General features: G+C 43.9%; 1 long non-coding RNA gene across 1 annotated transcript; it reads right to left on the bottom strand.

Moving 5' to 3' along the window:
- Positions 1-5,680: 5,680 nt before the first annotated feature.
- On the bottom strand, positions 5,681-14,387 carry LOC134509302 (uncharacterized). Its single transcript, XR_010069316.1, has 3 exons — positions 14,265-14,387; positions 6,074-6,131; positions 5,681-5,810 (listed from the first exon to the last, which is right to left on the bottom strand). It is a non-coding gene; the product is annotated as an uncharacterized LOC134509302 (long non-coding RNA).
- Positions 14,388-16,243: the final 1,856 nt, after the last annotated feature.

Below are 16,243 nucleotides of genomic sequence, written 5' to 3'. Positions count from 1 at the left end.
TGAAATAAATGGGATAACGTAATAGAGAAATTATTAGAAAATCTGAAAACTCCCTGATTAGTCAGAAGAAGTAACAGAAATTCGTGTTCAGAAGAATTCTGAGCACTTTCTCTCTGTGCTGTGGGGAGGGGACTCTGTCATCTACCGAGAAATCTGATGAAGCGAGACTGAACGGGTCATGTTAAAAGGCGGGAAGCCCCTCCTATTCAGAAAGCAGCTTATGAAAAAAGAGAAGCTAATTTTTTTCTTTCACTGTATTTTACATGTCTGTAAATCTGATTAATATAATCAACAGCTTATTTTTGAAGAGTAGAAGCACGCCTTTAAGCGTTTCATGAGTAGCAATCGCAGAAATCAGACAGTTATTATTATCCCTATAAAATGTACTCAAAAGTTTAGTCTTTTTGAACTTATTTATGGTAGCCTAATAGATAGACAGACTAATTCCGAATTTTACACAGCGACATCTGAAAGTGAATTTTGATTTAGTAAAACAAAACCAGAGGGATGACTTTGGAAAATTAACTACTGAGTTTCTCTTACACACACAGACACATGCACACACACTCAGATTCACTGTGACTTTGAAGAATTTGAGCAAGAGCATAACTTCATATCTGTGTACAGTCAAGCATCATATTCTTCACTAAACTTGCCATCGGATATTTTAAGAAATGCCAAACAATATTGTACTTCCTGTGAAGAACTGCTGCCTGCCCAGTAGTAGTTAAAACAAGACTAGCACTATCACTGTTAGGCAGAATACTGGAGTCAGTCAAGGGACCCAATGTTTTTTTCCCTTTCTAACACTGAATATATGATCTGCAGTTCACTGGGGTCTGTGCTGCTGTATTCCCAATTATGACTTGGCAAAATTGTTTTCCCACATCTACAAGGGACTTTCTTCACAATAGATGGAAATTGTGACCTGAGGGCTACGCGTTTTTATTCCACAGTGTATTTCATTCTACAACAAGCACCCACTGAACAGTAAGAACTAATCTCTTGCTAATCCTGTAACTGACGTACAAAGACAAAAGCTCAATTTCCAATCCATGGAAAGTTTATTAAGTAAATTATAAGGGGTTGCAAACTGGCGGTGACTCTGTGGTGAAAGGTTAAACCATCAACAATTTCGAACCTAGCCTAGCTTGATTTTCACTTCTCCCTTTTACTGCCACTCTGGTAAGTTAAGTGGTATATGCTTAATGGTTCTTGCAACCTATCCAGAACAATTGTAACGTGGCACCTACATCACCGTACAATTGTATGCCCTGGCAGCCCTCTTAGTTCTGTTTCTTCTTCTGGAGATAAAATAAATTTGTCATTGGCCCAGCAATTACACAATTCATTATAAAGAGATGCCCACAAAACCCCTTATGTCTCAGGCTCCTTTATCCTCTAGTTCCTCCACCAGGAACCACTGGAAGGAATGTTAACAGGACAACAGAAAATATTTTGTCATGAATATGAAGTGGATACAGCCTCTTTCCATGAACACATGTTCTGCCTTTTCGTTGCAGTACCCTCGCATTTAATTTATTCAATATTTAGCAAAATACTCATTTTTATTTCCTTTCTCTGCTTTGATCGTGGAACGTCTTCAAAGAATATTCCATGTGCACTGTTCACGCAAGTGCCTTCATTTAATTGCTCAGGTAATTCACCACATGTGCTCAGCAGGCTGGGGGAGCACCAGAATTTTTCTGGCATAAATGTTCTCGTGTGAATGGTAAATTGGGAAGTGATGAATGAAGCACTTTCTGTTGAGTTTGCACAACCACAGACACCATGGGCACAACCAGGAACAACAACAATACACGCAGCTTAGGAATCTGATTACCATGGAATTGTGCCAGTGAAAATCAGTCACTCAAAACTCTCGAAAAATGCACAAAAAAGGAATGGTACAAAGAAAGGCAAATTTAATTCATTTGGAAACAGCAGAAGAACACGGGTGGCAATTGCTCCCTCCTGTAACACCTATTCCAACATCTATTATTCTATTCAATGATGTCTATTGCCAACCTTAAGTATCAAAATGCCTCCAGGAATCACGGTTTACCATAATATGAAGAGAGTTCAGATGATCTTAATATGAGGTTGGAAAGGAGCATACTACAATGTATAAGAACAGAGATGCACTGGAGAGGCAAATTGCAAAGACTCCTCCCTGCAACAGCCCAGGACGGTTTCCAGTGTGCCATTGCTATTTAGATAATGTTGTGACAGGCACTTTACAAATTACCCGGAATTTATGGGCCAGATCGTGACACCATTACTCATGCTGAAAACCAGCATATAACGGCAGCAGCCCCACTGAAGTCAGCAGACTACCAGACCTGAAGTCACGAGCAAGGGTTTCACAGTCTAGCTCAACTCCGTCCCCGGGCAGATAACCTATGCACCCGCAGACGTGTAGTCAGGTTTTGCAGCAAAGGTACATAACAAACCTGAAGAAATGCTCTCCAGCAGCAAAGTGGGGAAGGGGAAAACCGGCAGGGAGGGATGCTGTAGGCTGCTCTAATGCTTTGTTATGCTTCCTGGCTCCAATCTTAAAAAAATAAGCATCTCAAGGGATCCAGAATTCCACCCACCCCCCCTTCTTCTTTTCTTAGTGCGAGATCAACTACAGTTTTCTTAAGGAAAAAAAAAATAGACGGCGATGTTAAGAATATTGCCTTATCAGTCAGCTACATACAAGAAACAGAAGAGTTGTCAAGACAATATTAAAGGTTTTAATGATATGCCAATGCTCCTTTGGGAGGATACAGGCTCTCTAAATCTTTTTTGAATGTGATACCAACTTACAAATTACCCACATCTCATTCCTGTGTTCTCCTTTATCTTTTCCTCCACTCTTCCTCTATGATTGCTATAGTTTTTGTATTTTTATTTTCTTTGTGGAGTTAAGCTCTAATCATACTTGATCCTAGCCATATTAGCTTCTTTTTCTTTATGAAAGGGGAAGACTTTTATAACCACAGCAACAAATTTCTTTGTGACATGATTTATCTCATTCCTTTTTATGGCGGTGAGGCTTTTTTCCTCTTTAATTACCCAACAGAAGCAAAGCCTCTCATCCTTTCCTCATCTTTATGTACTTTGCTTTCAACCAGTTCCAGATGACAGCACGGAAGAAAGTTTTCCAGCTCAGTGCAGCCACCTCCTCTTATATATTTGGGCTGACTTGCACTATGGAGAACAGGCTACAGAGTTTGTACTGACCACCCAGTAGGAGCGTCTTCTGCTATGAGCGCTTCTTGAAGTAATATTCCTTTTCCCCGTATTAAATTGGCTCTTCCTCACAGGCTCTGTGAAGACCCCAGCCCTTCCAGACCTTAGCTGTGGAGTGAGGTATCATTCTCTCAGATCTCATCTGCTCACCCGCTAATTGCATGCTCTGCAGCATTTATTGGCTGACTCTTCTGTCCTTCAGTCCCGCAGCGCTCGGGCTTGCTGAGCACTCCCAGCTCCATCCTCTGCCTTTGCCTTCTTTGCCTCTGCCCTGTGGTGCCCACAAGCATGTCCTGTAGCTCAAACGGGCAGCCATGCAGCCACGAAACGACAACAGGAAGGTCTGAGCTGGGTCACCCACAGGCGAACGCCCGGGTTTGCCCGAACGCGGCGTGACGACAAGGTTTGCTTTCAAGGACTTGCACACTTCCCAGGCTGTAACCAGCCCAGGGGCTGCACTGGCACTGGAGGCTAAGCAGTTTGGTAGTCTCAGCTGCTTCTGCTGCCTTCTGTCCTCACCTGCAGAAGCTGCTGCCACCCCTCAGCACCTTTGCCCCTTGGTCCTGGCACCGGCACCGCTCCTGCCCGTGGCGGTGCAGTGGGAAGCCCAGGCAGCTGCCTACCTTCTGCTGGGGCACCACCGCTCCCCTCTGGTGAGATGGGCATGTTTTTTAACGCTGCCTGTGGCAGGACTGTGTTTGGAGGGGGAGAGGTCTCGATCTTGCACTGCTGCTTGACAGAGCTCCATTTCCCTTTTATTTCCTGAAGAATCACGGCCAGGGAATCCCGAGCACCCCAAAACCTCCTTAAAAACTCAAAAGGCCGCGGCAGAGCAGCTGTAACTCCCAGTGGCACCAACTTTGGCAGATTCTTAGTGCCGCGAGTGGTCCCTCAGCAGCCCCAGCCCTCGGCAGCTCTCTCGGCCGAGGCAGGGGACGACTGCGCAGGCACAGCCGGCTCTGCCAGGGGCCCGGGCAGCCCTTGGGAAAATATTACTGTAATGAATAACTGACTGACATTTAGCAACGCAAAGCCTTTTGTGCAGCTAAGGGAAATGTCACCGTGCATTTTCTTTTCAAGGAAGCGTGTGGGCCATGCTTTACAGGCGGATGTTTGCTGAGGGGAGAGGGGCACTGGGGAAGGGACCTTCGCTTTGTTTGCAGCAAACAGAAGCAAAACTCCACCTTTTTAGGTGAAGGTAAATATGTCAAACCGCTGACATCAGAGGGGAAACTCCTTCCCTCTGTGCCGTCTTCACCTAGCTTGCGTTGCTTTAGCAAAGCCAGAGGTTGCTAAATAACACATGGAATGAAAAATAAAATAGCCCATAACTCTGCAACAGTTGGAAGGGATTTTTAGCTCATTCTTCATCTCTTTCACGTGCTGTGTTGAAATATGAGGCCAAGAAGGAGGCCAAAAGACTTAAAAGGCCTATCATGAGGTAATTCAGCCACAAGCCCCGAGCAGGGGAACACAATGATAGCACTGTGCTCGTTGTTTGCACAGAACTTGAAAAATCAGAGCCCCATAGACCCTAAAATGCACAATTAAAAATGAAACAACTCCTTGGGGCCCGGAGATTACCTACATCTCCTCCTCTGAAAATGCTTCACTCAAGTGTCCTATAAAATTGGTAATTGCTTGTGGCACCTGCACGACGTAGCTGTTGAGAAGAAACCCATAAAAGAACAACTGAGGTTAGGTAGCCGTGCTTACCATTGTGTCCTCCAGTGACCGTCACATGTGCCTGTGCTTTATGCAAAGGGCAGAAGATTCAAGCAGCAGCAAGGAGCATGTAAATGGTCTTCCCAGCCTCAGGAAAGGCAGACCTTTCCCACACGAGGGCCCGAGTTCTCCAGCAGGACCCTAGAAGGGAATCTTCCACAGAGGAAAGGGGGTCAAAGAAACAGACTGCATGGGGTCCACCTCTTGAGCAAGCACAGATCTGCTCCTGGGTTTACTTCCTTATCGAGGCTCTTGGGTGGTAAAGGCAGAGCCCAAGAAAGCAGAAGGCAGTGGTTTGCCACTTGGCCACAAGGGCAAATATGGGCTTATGCCACTTCTGTACCCCCATGATTTCCCCAAGGAGCAACCGCCCCCAGCTGACAGAGGGGTTCCGGGCAACTTCTGGCATCTAATGCAGATGGAGGTAATACCAGCCAGGGAAGAGGCAGTGAAGAAGTCCTCAAATCCAGCGCTGAGATTGAAACCCGAGGCCAGTACACTGCAAAAAACAGGCCAGCAGCAGGTGGATTGAAACACAGGGCAGTGCAGCGAGCACGGACCCAGTTCTTATCAATTGCTGGGTATCACGCATAGACATATTTGTAGTACTCATGGGATGGCAAACGTACAGAAGAAATAAGCAGAATTACAAAACATCCCAGCCTGTTAGGATACCTACTTACTTGCCAAGAGGGCTACCTGCCCCGCAGGTGTTTCTGGCAGGCCTTCCATGCTTAGCCAGATCCATTTAACTGACATGGGGAGGGTGTCACAAATGCTGTGTACTTATTTTGCATGCTTGATCCCACAATCATTGCTGATGTGGCATTTACAACTGCAGAATCCAACTGTATAAAAGCAAAAATCAAAAAGGAAAAATTAGCTGTAGTAAGTAATCTCACTTCCCTGCTCAACTGAATCAGTGAAACAAAGAGAAAAATAGACCCTTTTTGGAACGACTAAATACATACAGAAGAATTTTATATTAAAAAAGCTCAAAAACACATACCAAATTTAAAAACTGAGAACTCTAGCTTAAATGATAGCTTTAAAATATTAACATAGGATAACAGTCACAGTTTACAAAGTGGATAAATTAAATTATTCATACCTTCCTTCTCGAGTGCCAGTCATTTTAGCTGCTGTCTTCAACTTACACTTCTCAACAACTACAAAACAAGCGAAAGGGTTGTTGGCAACCTCACAAAACTACCTTCTATTTTCTTGCAGTCACAGCAAAACGTTCATTTAAAGATAAAACCTAAACGTGAAGACAGTAGCTGTCTCAACCAGATGGTGGCACTATAAGCACTTGCTATGATAAGCGCATTATATATAGGAAAAAAAACTCCAAACCAAAAACAAAAAATAAACCACCGTAGCAACTGCAGTATCACTTTACAGCACTGCACCTTTTAATTTATGAGAGACCTTCACAGATGGCTAAACGTACATGAAATGCCTGTGTTGCCCAAACCATTAGCTTAATGAACAGCATGCTGAAAAGAAATAGAGTAAGAGTGTCTCCCAACATTTTAAAAAATGCTTTCAAAAGAAAAACAAAAAACTTTCTTTCCCCATTCCCTTTCCAGTCCAAGTTTTTCAAACCGTTCTCAAACAGCAGGGAGGAATCCCAGTGGGCTGCCAAATGACCTCTCTCACTGCATCATATCAGCGCATGGATATCAAAATCTATCAAACACAGAAAGTGCGGGCCCCGACTCAAAACTGTGTCTTGAGCAGATTAAGTGGCAAGGTGTACAGGAAAGTGATCTGGTATTCAATATATCATCATCAGCAGCAATTTGTGAAATGTACAGATTACGTTTGCTATGGCGTATGAAGCAGAAAAGTAAGGAAGATAGAAAATCTGGGAGGAAAGCCTGGCACCTCTGGTGGCAGTGGGACTTTTGCCATTGACTTCTGTATGGCCAAGATTTCCCCTTAAGGGTCACATCAAAATATACAGGACCTGACTCTTTCAAACAAGTGTGAAACCACGTGCATTGGCAGAACTGTTCCTGGTTTACAGGAGGAAGAGTGTCAGGAAAATCAACCAGAAAATGTCTCTGAAAGTACAATGGATGCTCTGCCTGTTGGAGGGAAAGAAGAGAAGCATGCAGCCCTCCAGACATCATGCTAACCAAGATCCCCTGCTAACAAAGTTACTTAACGTTTTTCTCCTGCTTTTATTGCATTTGACACTGATTCTTCAGAGGCTTCTTTGCCTTCTTTCATGCGTCTTTTTTGTGGGATTATTCCTTTTTAAGGACTATTTATTGCTTTCCCAGTTTAATCTCTCAACTCCTCTATTTTATTACTCTTTTTTGTGGAAATCGGAAAATACTCATTTTGTTGGTCAGTATCGCTTCTCTTCTCTGACATCAAGGAATGACACATTTGTATATACTGCTTTAAATTAATTGATTTCAAAGTCTTTAACAAATGAAGCCTGTGACATTGCTGGTTTACAGATGGGGAAACGTGAGACAACTCAGAACCAGAACAACAATTTAGATACTGATCCTGCAAACCCTTGTTCATATGAATAACTTTACGAGAGCATTTGATGTGGCTACTTAGACACATATAGTTACTTGTGTGCAAAAGTGTTTGGGGACCCAATCCTTATCCACTAACAGTAGCTGCAATTGGCTTCTCTTCTCCTTCTTCATCTACCTTGAAAAAAATTGCAATTCTTGAGCAAAACATTGTTTTTAGCAATAGCTCTTCAGAATGGGAATGGGAAGTAGTAAAATCCAAAGTTGTGATTTAAAAAAGTAATTCTAATTTACATAACAGTCCAAATTAAAAATAAATAAAGGATTTTTTTTTTTCTTTAACCATGGAAAACATAGAGTAAAAATTTCCCTGGTCATTGTCGCGTTGAAAAGTCAAAATTTGTGTTACCAAAAAACTTCTCAAGTTTGGTACCAGCAACAGCACGTTTGAGGTTACACAGGAGGTTTCACCACATGACATTTCAGCTGCTGAGAGGTGTGGGAAATACCAGGGATTTGCCTCAATTATATAAAGATACTTTGTTCATAGCAAACTCACTTTTTTTCACTGCATTGTAAATGAGAAAAACTATGTAACCAAATACAGAAGGCTAACAGCCATGCTCCCAAAGGAACGACCATATTTTAGAGATGCACGGCACACATAGGAAAAGGCTGAATATCTGGCTTCTGATTCCAGTTCTCCTGAAGGAATATTTTTTTCAACCTATACATTTATGATAGACAGACGAACAACATGGGGAAGTCAACAACTTGCCAAAGCCTGATGAATGCGAAAAATGTTGTTTCTCTCTTTCCTGGACTTCCTGCAGACAGGCGTATTGCTCCAGACCTCTGGGGACCCACATCTTCCGTGAATAGCATAGCAGATGACCCTCCCCTTTTACTATAGAAAATAACCAGTGCCATCTCAGAAGAGAGATTCCTTAAAACTGATAGCATTACTGTGCATACCCACTGGACTAAAAATCCTGCTTTTAGGAGGGATGTTCCGTTGTTTTGATCAGGAATCTGGTGTGTCCTACCTTGCCTCTTTCTCCCATGCTGGGTCAAATAACAGGTAACAGCAGATGAAACAGAGCTCCAGAGTTCTACAGAAGACTGGAGAACCTGAAGCATCCCATTCATATCATTAAATAGGATGGATAGAGTAATTCTTAAATTAGACCAAATATTCTCCATAAAGCTTAAATCACACCCAAAGGATATAACTTTCTACAAAATATGCACTTTTTTTTTTTTTTTTTTAAATCCTGGACTAATGAAAACATGGTGAGTTACCTTGCCTTACATTTATAAGAGGTTAATTATTACTGTGATCAGTTCCTTCACTGAAATGAAAATGCTCTGAATTAAGATGAGGGAAGAATGGGTATCAGTCCACAAACTTAACCTATAAATATGTGTGTGTGTGCATGTATACATACACACACTTTATTTTTATTTTTCTAAATTTTTCTTCCTAGAATGCAAAGAAAGCTAAGGACATGTCTCAGAGTGAATAATCCGACTGACTAAGCATTTCCTTAAGGAAACAGAAAATGAGGAATTGTCACCATAATTTGCTTCTCGCTTTGCTCAGAAAAAAAAAAAATTATTTTTACTTCTGGTTTCCCAGTGAAAAAAGCCCACACAAAAAAAAAGATATCCTCATGGGGACATGAGCTCACTTCTGCACACTCCAATATGCTAGTCATTCCCACTTGGTTCCTCTTGTTCAATTGCTTATCCTTGCTTAACTTACAGAAAATGAATTCAATGGGTCTTTATCAGGCTACCAGAGCAGTAGGGAAATAGCTTACATTTCCCTCTGATATTGTTCTGCTCTACTTGTTGAGGCCAAAGCATTCAACAGAAACCCATCAGCCGCCTTACAGGAGATCCTCAATCACCACACTGGAGGCAAAGTTGTGATGAATTAACAGACAGCTCCAAACTTGAACTCAACAACATCCTACCAGCCAAGCCCTGCGAAGGTCTTTGTGCAGAAATGCATCACATAGAAGAGGTTTGATTCAACATACACTTTAAGCAGCCTTCTTCATGTCAGACTCATTTCTCCCACTCTTTAGCTTCTCTGCCGGATCTTTTATCTTTCCCAGAGGTGATCAGATGAAAAAGGAAGCCCATAAGGAAGAACCACATAGGGCTGTGGCCCATTTACCAGTGTTGCAATGAGGACCACTAAGCAGCAAAATTAAACCATGGTTTGCTCTGTGAGTCTAGCCTGCTCGTGTGTGCTTGCTTTCCTGACGGCTCACCATGTTCCCACTGCTGGTCAGGAGCAGGACCACCGCTGCTGCAAGCAGGACAGGATTCAGCCCCAAGTGAGATCACTGGGTTCACAGCGAGAGGCTGTTTCGTAAGGGAGCGCTGCTGGGAAGAGCACCAAATCACTCTTTTAGACCCACTTCACTTGCTAATTTTAGCTTATCATTAATAAATAAATAGTTATTTCTTTTCCTGTATTTGGTCATTACCTTCCTCCTTTAACTGGAATTTATAGTTCAGGATAATCCACATACTGTGATGTAAAGCGGAATAGCAAACTTAACATATTTTCCACTTAAGATGCTTCAGTTTCCTCTGACTTAGGCTTTCGGCTCTTGTCAGGCCAAGCTCCCTTCCTTTGTAGAGCTCGGACCAGAGTAGATAAAGAAAACACTGTCTGCTTATCTGCTTGATGATACGTGATCCTGAGAAGCGGCAAACTTGGGTAAACGGGTCCATCTCCAACCCACGCTCTGCCGGGCAGGTAGCAGCGCTCCTTCTGCCCAGAGCACTGGGGAGATGCTGGGAGAGCTCAGGAGGACAGCAGAGTAATCCTGCCTGGAGCCAAAGCAAACCATGTGAGAATCAACTATCTCCTACAAAACTGCTGCAATGCACAAGCTCCACGGGCCCACTTGCAAAACAGCATCCCTCAAGCCTCAGAAAATGCCCCAAGACAGCCCCCAAATCCCTAGCACTTCGTTCCAGAGCGGTGCAGGAGAACATGCCCAGCAGTAAACTGCCTCAAAATCAGGCAGTCTGGGGGTTTCGGAAGCTCACGGTATGAGAAGCTCAAGACATGAATTTCTTCAGGCTTTATTTCACTACATCTGCCTGGAGTGCAGTCTTAGCACTAAATTATATCACTAAGTAGGACCAAATTTACCCTTGCGGTTCTTCAGAGATGTACTACAGTGTAGGGACTCTCAAAAAAGCATTGGTTTGCTCAGCCTGAAACGCTGTGTTCATTCAACCTCGGGTTCAAGTTGTTTTCGGCAGCATCATGATTCCTGGCCTGTCCTCCTTGGGGCTGGGAACCCTTCAAATTTCAGGGCTCCCTGGCCACCAGGGAAGAAGGACTCCTTGACGGTTGATGGCTCCCTGAACAGCTTTGCAGTTGTCCTTCTCAAATTACAGCAGGATAAAAGCCACGCAGCTGCACATGGCACCTATTTCACAAACCCGTCAGAGATTTCAGAGCGGGAGAAGAGTTGATTCTGCCCACTTTATATGCAAACCTAACTTTACAATGAATTTTTTTGTGAATTGGGAAAGATGACTGTTTTTTTGGCTAGCTTTGTACATAAATACTAAAAACTCTCTAAGCAACAGCTCTAAAACAGAACTGTGATAATTCACCGCAACCATCAACACTCAGGAAATCGTACACATCTTTTAGTGGCACCTCAGACACAAAAACAGACTCTCCCTGGTGCCGTAAAACACAGAAACTGAATCTAGATTAAAAATACATACCGCTATTATGTACTATTGTTGCCAGGCTTCAGCAGAACTAAATCATCCTTCTACTAACGGAGAAAGCAACCTCAGCTAAAACCGACTGGAACAACTAAAGCAAAAATCAAAAGTAGCGGTACAGAAGTGACTGCAGAGGGAAGATAAAAGCCGCTGACAAGAACAAGCCAGGCTGTGACACAGCCTTGCGCGAGCTGGCTGCCTCATTACAGGAAAGCCTGCAAAACCCAGGCAGGCTCTCAGTGCCGATAAATTAGAAGCAAAAACGGAAAGAAAAAGCCCACTATGAAGCCGAAGGGGAACAAGCGCATTGCTCCAAAGAGCTGCTCTCCGGCTGAATGCTGAAACTACGAAGGAGGCCAAGGCAAAATCGTTTCTTCAAGATGTCTGGGAAAAAAATGACAGACCTTTAATTAAAAAGTTTGTGTGTGGGAAAGCTGTATGTGGTCCCAGATAGAGGGGAAAATAGCAGACAAACTTCTTGCTAGATGGGCAGCCTCATGCCAAACGAAGACTCAGGAACTGACAGGCAGACACAGAGGATGCAATCCCAGCGCGAAGGGAGGTGCTTGATACCCTGGTAGCTAAGTCTGGCAGCTACTCGAGGGTCTCTAACTTTCAGACTTAGGCAACTTACGTAGTACTGACCCAAGCTGAACCCCTCGCAGCGTGGAGTGGGTCCGCGCAGCCTGAGGCTGAACGCTCCCACCTCCACTGCAGCCCTTGCACTGCACCACAGCTCCTGAGGATGAAAGGCTCTTTAATCATCATGCGACACTCCCTTTTTTTTCCAGATATAGGTCACTAATCCAACAGGAGGGCTGATAAGCAAGCCTAGATTTTAAAATCTTGTTCCTACTTGCGTCTTCACTCCGATGCTTCTGCTGACAACACGGACATAGGTGAGACATTTATGAAGTGCCCTGATGGCCATGATGTCTCTGTGGAAGAGGCAAACCTTGGCGCACCATGGGACAGGGCACTAAGGACTCACACTGCTCTCACCCCGTTATTGGAGCTGTGAGGGTGGGTCGTCATGCCACATTGACAACGGAGGACATCCTGGGAAAGCCAGGGAAAAAGACTTGCTGGAGGCAGTGGCAATCTAGCCAGAGGAAGAGAGGTAGAAAAAAAATTTAAAGATGTTTTCTTTTGAAAGGGTGAATAGAATGACGACTATTCTTTCTGCTCTTCAAAGGGATCCTACCTCCAGGGATAAAAACCTGAAAGATTAGGAAAGAATGAGACTCAGCAAGGTAAAGTCATAACTGGAACGAGAAGTGATTATTTTATTCTGCACCTTTCTGCCTGACTTTTGAACAGCTATGAAAAAAAATATCTTCATTTCAAAACTTCCTGAGGCAGGAGCCACACCTTCCATCACAGATAAACTCTTCCAGGTAATCCCATCAAAGCCAAGTCCCGCTTACCTTGTTTGCTATATAGAGACCCACTGATTCCAAATTACCATGTCCTTCTTCAATTCATCACCTTCAGGAAGGAAATATTCTTCTGGAATGCACATGTATTATTATCCCCACACAAATCCATTTCTGAGGCATAAAAACCCCCCAACCCTTGCCCTACAATTACCTATGGCAGTGATTAAAACCTCATTTAATATAATAGCAACATTGAATATTTGCAGCAAGTATCTGACACTAGCCAGCAGAAGATCCAAACAAGATTAGAGGCTGTGGTGTGATTTACTTCCTGTCAGAAAGCTCTTGGTAGCTGAGAGTGATTAGGTTGGAAAACCTCTCTGCATCATGTAGAGCAGGCACAAGTTCACAGGCAAAGGTCAGAGGTAGCTGGAGTTTGCTTGCCTCCCCCGCAGACTCGTAACTGCTCATATAAAGAGAGAGGAAGACAGTCGAATGGAGCTGCTGGGAATAGCTCAAAGCCAAGGGACCTCTCTTCCATAAGTATAATTCTCCCTAGGTCCTTCCTAAGCCAAGAGGAATGGCAAGGCAGGAGGTAGAGGAGACAGAAGTAACATCTGTACATTGAGGGAAAATGTATTAAGGCATATGAGGTGCTAAGATATTATGGGAACAGGACCTCTTAGGGGACCTGCACAAAACAAGATATCTGCATCACAACATCATGTGTAGTGGTATGCAACTGCCAAACACACTGTATTGAGCAGCAGAAACCCTGTATAGAAAGCCAGGTTTGATGAGAATGATTAGGAAAAGTGATGGATATGGTTTGTCTAGAAGATCACACAGTAAGATACAAGAGGAGCAGAGAATTTACACCTTGAAAATGCCACATCAGAGCTTTGTTTATTTGGTCCTACAGCTGTGTTATACATTTCCTAAATGGCTAGCTTCCAAAGCAAAGGCAGGGCTTTCAGGTGACCTACCTTTACATGCCAACAGGTAAGATACCTGCACAGGTAGCAAGTCACACAGGGCTCCTTTCACAGCCAGTGGGGAGCAGCCAGCAGGAGACAGTTCATCTGACCTCATCCATACGTGTAGTAGAAGGAGATGAATCATGCCCTGCAGGTGTCTGAACTTCCCCACTGACTGCAGGTGGAGCCTAGATGACTAACTCTGACACAGATATTGAGGACACTTATTCCTGGTCAGATTAATCTCTTCCTATCCCCCTATCGCCCACTCCCCACCTCACAAGCTTCCACGTGCCTCAGTACTGAAGGTACGGTTAGTGCTTTAAGTCTTTTTGAGAGTACAAATCACACTTGATGGTTCTGGCCCCATAGTCCAATCCACAGACCCACTTAGAAGGACTTTTGGGACTCAAAGACATCAAGGATTTCATCTGCCTTCACCCCCTAGTGGTTAGTGCTTCCTGGTCATGCCATGTGACAAGGGGACATGGATTCATCATGTAGGTCACGTCACCCTCCCTACTCCTAGCATCACTGCTCGGCCCCAACCACGCTCTCTCACATACAGCTCACTGAAGCAAAGGAGGCGCTGCAGAACGCTGCTCCTTTCAGGTGGGGGAACGGGCATCCAAACAGGCAAGCTCAGTTTAAAAAAAAAAAAAAGGCTGCTTTACCTTAGCGATTCAAACTTTTCTAAAATGCCAGATTCAATCTCAGAGCCACGTTCAGCAAAACAGAGAAGCGCACGCTCAGTTTCAAAGTTTCAAGCGGGCATGGGCTAAGGAAGGACTTAAAGAAGCAATTTGCTCACGCAAGACGTCCACGGGGCATCAGAGCCTCTGCACAGCGCTCCAGCTATAAATACCTGCCCCTACTGAAGTCAGCGGCAAAGCTGTCGCTTATTCAGCTGTGGCCAGAACTTCACCCCGGTCATCTCTTTGTTTTTGTGCACGGCCAATGGGCAAATATTACAGTTTGAAGTCAGAGAATTTATTACCCTGTAAACAACATTTTGATAAGCCACTTGCCCTTCCCTGTTCCTAGTTGAAAGACTAACTTTCTTTTACTACACAGTAAAAATAACCCTCTCGTATCACATTCAGTTTCTTTCCTACCACTCCATCAGAATGTTTGTTCTTCTTTATCACTGAGATCAATATTTATCCATGTGGGTGGAAACTGTTCTCTCTGCTCACCATGCTGTTATCGCACTAAAGTTTAACGTCACTAAAGAGGTAGTAAAGGACAACTAAGCCTACCTAACCAAAAAGGCTTTATTTATTTAATTAAATAACACATTTTACTGAGAAAGCCAACCATATTGTTCCTAGGCGGGATCCTAAACACATTTTTCACAGTAACGAGCCCCTATTGACTGTCCTTCTCATAATATAACTCCACCTTTGGAAGTGTCGGGCACAATCTGGTCTTATACTGGCTTCACACTACTACAGCAGGTAACTTCATAGTGTTGCTGTTGACAAAGATACGCAAAAACTGGAATCGTATCTACCACCTCTCTATTTACCAAATACCCTTTTTTTTCAGCTTCATAGTTTGCCAACAGTTTTTAAAGCAGAGGAGAATTAATGATTTTTTTTTTTTTCTTCAAAGGTTCTTCTAGACTGTCTGCTGAGAGGAATGTCTGCTCCAAACTCCTGGGCCAGCACAATTTAAATAAGTGGGTTTGTTTATATCTTTTTGTGAACCAATACATTATTGAGATCACTTTCCAATTTTAACAAGCATTCTAGTAATTATTAGCCACTGCTAGGTAAACTCTGAAATGGCTTGGAGTTCAAGTTCAGTTCAGATAAACATACAAAAGTTCAGATGCTTATCCAACTGCTTGCACTTCTTGAGTCTGCAGAACAAGTCTGGAGACCTATCAGGTTCCCCATCTCCCTTCTCCCACATGCCACGTCATGCCAAGAATGCTCCAGTTGCATTTTTTTCATGGTGCTTTTGCATGCCTGGTTTTGGTCCTGTGCAGAACCAAGAAATAGGAAGGTCTGTGAAAGGGAAGATAATGGGCGAGGCCTTGAAGGAAGTTCTCTTCCTCAGAAAACAGGGTGTTTTCAAGAGCCTGCCACAAGCTGTTGAGTGAACTATCCCTTCAAACAAAAAGAATTTAATCCTACCTACAGTTTATGGACCAATAATACCTTCCTCCACACCTCCCCCTGCTGCCCGAGCTAGGATGCCTGTCCCTTGAATTGGTATGAACTTTCTGGGTGCCCACTGCTCCGAGCACTGGCCCACTCTGGTGCCTTTAGCTTCCACTTGAACCCCACTGGTCTCTAGACACGGAGCTTCAATCCCCTGGAGCGCCCCACCTGCCAAGTGTGCTCAGAGCACACCACAAATAAGCCCAGGTTCCTTACCAACGGCAGTCAGAAGGATTTCTTTTTAAATAGCGCCATAGCAGGTGGAGGTGCCCGGCTAACCAGCTTTTGACCATACCGGCCAAGGAAATAAAAGGGCTGGAAACAATCCACTACAGTCTGTGGGGAGTCAAGCACGCTTTCCAAAAAAAGCACATTCATCTCCAGGATGGGTCACCCCGTGTGAGGAACGCCACGCTCGCCTGTTAACGTTAATGTCCCCGTGAACCCAAGAGGGCACGAGCCGTCAGTGTTGAGACACGTGAGCA

This window comes from Chroicocephalus ridibundus, chromosome 1, assembly GCF_963924245.1.
Source record: "Chroicocephalus ridibundus chromosome 1, bChrRid1.1, whole genome shotgun sequence".
Lineage (NCBI taxonomy): Eukaryota > Metazoa > Chordata > Aves > Charadriiformes > Laridae > Chroicocephalus > Chroicocephalus ridibundus.
Note: the sequence above shows the minus strand (reverse complement) of the source record. Positions and strands in the feature narration are given on the sequence as shown.